The sequence below is a fragment of the Leptinotarsa decemlineata genome, unplaced genomic scaffold, assembly GCF_025532065.1.
Source record: "Leptinotarsa decemlineata unplaced genomic scaffold, Ldec_3_MD MMD2_tig00005002_RagTag_RagTag, whole genome shotgun sequence".
NCBI classification, from domain to species: Eukaryota; Metazoa; Arthropoda; class Insecta; order Coleoptera; family Chrysomelidae; genus Leptinotarsa; species Leptinotarsa decemlineata.
This window is the reverse complement of record NW_027412614.1, coordinates 604,767-610,055: the sequence shown is the minus strand read 5'-3', so window position 1 is coordinate 610,055 and position 5,289 is coordinate 604,767. Positions and strand designations below refer to the sequence as shown.

Genomic DNA, 5,289 nt, shown 5'->3' with positions numbered 1-5,289 from the left:
TATGTTTGTACATAGACAAGCACATGATGAAACCCTGTACCGTACATTCCCACACACACACACACAGTCTCATATGAAAAAAAATCACCAGACACTTCAAGGTCACATTGCCTTGACTTCACTAAACAACAACAAAAAAAAAGCAATTATTACGTCATAGTTGTGGGGGGAGGCTTAGAACCGCTCAAATCTCCTACTGTACGAATAGAATAAGAAAAAAATATCCGATTAATTTCATTTGTCGATATAAAAAATCAATAACAATTTACAGTTGTTTTTTTTATTCATAATGCACTTATCTAACCATTTTTAAAATTGAACAATCTTTAAACTTCTTTTCGTATTTTGAGAACGCATCCAATAATTTTAAAACTCCATAGCTTATCGATGAGATTCATATTTTTTTTTATAAATATGAAGAAGTAGAAAGCCAAAGCTTCTCTCAACTAGTACTTGATGCATCAGATTGATGTATGAGTAATTGTTTGTGCAATGGGACAATCCCACGAAGACTGTGGTCGCACATTATAAACGAAGTCTCACGAAAGCTTTCTGATAATCTACAGATTAACTGTCAACAACTGACAGCGGAAACTGTGGATCATTTCTAATCCGAATAAATAACTGTTTAATACCCACAACACAACTTTGACACGGAAACTGTGTTTTGAAAACTTTTTTAATTCAAATACTGTAAAGAATTTATAAACGCCCTAAGAAGCCATCTTATGGCGAAACACGTGTTTCGTTTTGAGAATCTGTTAGGTGAATATCTCACACTGAAGTGATTTTGAATACATAAACTTTGAAACATTTGAAATTTACAAAAAATCAAAGTTGTTAGCATGTGTTAAAAGCGAAAAAATATACGTTTCTGATTCGGTAAAAACATAAAGTTCGTACAACACTTTTTCTTTCTTTGAATTATTTTATTTTTTCATAGTCGAACAATTTTACATGCAAATATATAAATTTTATGTAAGTCCAGTTACTGCGCTGGTGGAAGACGAATCAAAATTCTGTAAAGAATTTACACACGCCCTAAGAAGCCATTGTATGGCGAAACACGTGTTTCGTTTTGAGAATCTGTTAGGTGAATATCTCACAATGAAGTGATTTTGAATACGTAAGCTTTGAAACATTTCAAAATTACAAAAAATTAAAGTTTTTAGCATGTGTCGAAAGCAAAAAAATATACGTTTCTGATTCAGTAAAAACATAAAGTTCGAACAACACTTTTTCTTTCTTTGAAATACTTTATTTTTTCATAGTCGAACAATTTTACATGCAAATATATAAATTTTATGTAAGTCCAGTTACTGCGCTGGTGGAAGACGAATCAAAATTTCACAATCCATGATGATTGTGATGAACAACAGCATGATGAGGCTGTTGTTCTCCTCATAAGAGCACACTAAGGAAACTTAATCACCTTGATGATTACTTCTGCCATGATTCCAACTAACGAATCGTAGGAATATAATAGTAGTGGTAAGAACACTGACACTATCAGTTGAACACAATCAAAACACTTTTACAACTGGGTCCATGTTCCTGGAATATCTTATATATGCTTGTACAACCCCCTCCTGTGTCATTAGAGTACCTGATTACCAGAACCAACCCTGAGCACAAATACCAACCATAAGATTACAAAAATAGGAGTATATTGAAGCCATTCGCAATGCAGCAGAATCGTTCGAAAATTTGGGAGTATCATAGAATGAAAACAATCATATTCAAACATTTCACTACATTACTGAAAATTTTTCACAACACCAAACTGCTATTTTACCACCTCGACACCTTCAAGAGGAAGAGGAAGCTCAGTAAATTAGTATGCCAAACTAGTCCTTTATAGTAGTTTCATTGCTCAGTAACCAACTAGATACGTGCTTTGAGACTTACGCGGGTATAAAAAATGAAAAAAACAGTTTCTGATTACCTTATCTTGAAATAACAAAATATATTTTTTCAAATGATAGCTTAACTTATGGTGATTTTGGCAAGAGTTGCAAAACTTTCTTGCATTTCGATTGTTTGAATTTGATAGCTGAAAAAATGTAGGGAAAAAGTTAGTGATGTGCCGATGTGTTAGCGGTTTTATTCAAGTCAGACTCGATTCCTGCTTTAGAACTCGCCTACTCGAATACCAATTTATTTTGATTCGAGTACGCCAGATTCGATTCCGGTACTCGAGTTAGGAAGCATCGATTCGTACTCGCTAACCCGAGTCCAACTGACTCGAGTCTCGTATTCGAATGTGTTAACTCGCTTGTACAAGCGTTTCCAATCGTACTAATAAAATAAGTAGTATAGCCAACGTGGTTCTAGATACAATGGTAACCATGCCATCGAGCTGTCCATCGATAGCGTAAGGGGTGCGGTTGTTTGGGATGAAGAAGTGTGTCAAAAAGGCGAAGAACAATGGTGTTGACAATGTGTTCTTGAGCAACCCTTGTTCTTGTAGATCGTCAATGACCAGAGGGTTGTAAGAGATGGTCAATGACCAGAGGGTGTTGTAAGAAGAGGCCTCGGCTGGTGTAGATTAGCCGTGTCGTATTAGAGACCTTTTGGCTCAGTGAATCGTCTTCGGCCAACCCTTTTCGGGCAACCCCAGTTCGGAAACCCTCATCAGGCGACCCTTTTCGTTAAAGCATGTACCAGGCGTACGCCAATGTGTTTTATTCGATGACTTTGTCGGTGCGCCAGTTGACCTTGAGACAACTTTGTTGCAGTTAATTAGGATATTTTCGTTGCATTTCGTTGGAATACTTGTTGTTTGCCTGATAATAAACCAGATTAGCTGACCTTAAGGTCATATGTATAAGTAAACATGAATACTTTGTTGCACTTAATTAGGATATTTTCGTTGCATTTCGTTGAAATATTTGCTATTTTACTGATAAAAAACCAGATTAGCTGACCTTAAGGTCATATGTATAAGTAAACATGAATACTTTGTTGCACTTAATTAGGATATTTTCGTTGCATTTTGTTGAAATATTTGTTATTTTACTGATAGAAAACCAGATTAACTGACATTAAGGTCACATGTATAATTAAACTTGAATACTTTGTTGCATTTCGTTGGAATATTTGGTGTTTCACTGATAATTAACCAGATTAGCTGACCTTAAGGGTCATATGTATGATTGAACATGAATATTGTGAAAAAGGAAATACGTAATTTATTAACGTTTATTAATTAGTAGGTATTCACAATGTATGGGTTATTTTCAAAAATTCATCTTTTTTAGACGACAATAAGTATACATAACAAATTTCTGGTAGAGCTAAATATTTTTTGAGATTAATATTTGCATATTCATAAAAATCTTTTACAGTTGTCCACCAGAAACCTCTGTAAGTTATGGATGGTTTATGAAATTGTTCAATGCTATGATGTCCGCACATTAATCGGCTTTGAATGGAACAATGGGATGAAAGTTTTCGTGTGATCCAATAACGTATCCGCACCTATACTTTTTTTCCTTTGTCCTTACATGTTACCGTAGAATCTGAAAAAATGGAAGAATAATTACAAAAATGTTTGAGGAATATTGTTCGTTTATCTTACATAACGGTATTGATTTTTCAGAGTAGAAAGCTGGATATTCATTCAAAATAATCGTATCTAGATGTACTTCCATTAATAAAAAGCTACCATTTTTCCAACTTGTATGGTGTATTGATATAAATAACTTTTGAAGTTAGGATGTTGCAAATTTGTGAAAGTAGAAGAATAATGTACAACAAATACATATTTTTATCGTTGTGCGTGTGTGTGTGTTTCTTTGAAAGCAACTCGATTACTACTACACGTAACAGTTGTATTAGGGATGTTTTATACCATATACGTCACGTGAAATCTGTTCAACTATACATTCTAAACATAATATATTCGGATAATTTGTTTCTCCCCCACATTTAGTACACTTATATTTCACTGGTACAGGCATAATGATGTTAATGATGCTATTGGTTACTTACGAATGACTCCACGATTGTCTGCATAACGTTTATCAATTCTCAGATGCTTCGGTGATTATAATTCAAAAACGGTTTTCTTTTTGCAATTTTCACAATACTGTCTTGTACTTCTTTTCGATACTTCCTTATTGTCTTTTGGAGTATCACACAGTTTGCAAAATAATACGTTTTTAATGGATTCTTTCGTTTTAAGGTTTATATTTTTTTCTTTTTTCTCTTTACAGAGTTGTAGTAAAGTTTTTTCCATATCTTCACATGCTTTCAATAAAGTGTCCTCGAATAAATCGCTAAAATTCATCTTTTGATTTTCACTGAAACAGAAAGTGTGCAATGTTGGAGGTCAAAAAATTAAATTCCTCATGTGGTTGTTGAATGAATAATGAACAGTTGAAGCGGTTATGATGGTTATGCTGTCAGTTGTTGTCTCCTCAACTGACTTCTCGAATCCCTCTCGTTCCTTATTCTTTGTCTATAGGACCCAGAATCCCGACGTTGATGACAGGGTGGGCAAAAGTTATATTCTGATGAAAAACTTTCATAAACTCTCAAACATCTCCTGTCATTACACCGATACTTTGAAGGACCATTGACTTGAGGAAGTTCGTTTCCATTAGTGCTACTAATAATATTTTCCTGGATTGCTTTGTTCATATTGCTCTGTAAAATCACAAATCAATCGGAAAAGAACTCAAGATAAAAACGTTTTTTCCATTGTGTTAAAATATAAGTTGTGAGTTAATCAATTGTAAAAATGAATATTACAGTGTGGATTAAATTTTGAAACCCCAAGGCAATGTATCACTTGATAAATAATTTACAATTCGTTTGTCATCGAAAGGAGTTAATGCAACTTTTCTTTGATTTATTGCATATACCTCATGTTTTTTACTACGAATCAGATTTTCCGTTACTTCAAAATGTTCATTTCCGAATAGACAATCGTAGTAATTTTGAAATTTATTGTTTTGAGAGAGGCTCTGGTGACACCTTTATCTATTTTAATTATCAAATTTTCCCCGTCATTCTCTCCATGTTCTACTTTAATCGCATACATTTCCGACTTTAAGCCAATGAACTCTTTCATAATTCTTCCATTGTTTTCGTCTTTCATCAAACCTAAAACTTTTTTATTTACCAATGGAATTCCGAATTGTCCTCTTTGATATGTGCAAAAATGTCATTGGTGAAAAAGTGGTAAATCAATGATCAGTAACAGTATCTGTATACAACAATTTCGCATTTTCATTGAATTTAGGTTTGATATAATTATAATGAAAGTCATATAAAATAATTTTT

The 5,289-nt window shown here is 33.5% G+C and overlaps 1 long non-coding RNA gene across 1 annotated transcript; it reads right to left on the bottom strand.

Moving 5' to 3' along the window:
* Positions 1 to 3,267: 3,267 nt before the first annotated feature.
* Positions 3,268 to 4,664, bottom strand: LOC141484192 (uncharacterized). Its single transcript, XR_012466521.1, has 2 exons — positions 3,994 to 4,664; positions 3,268 to 3,521 (listed from the first exon to the last, which is right to left on the bottom strand). It is a non-coding gene; the product is annotated as an uncharacterized lncRNA (long non-coding RNA).
* Positions 4,665 to 5,289: the final 625 nt, after the last annotated feature.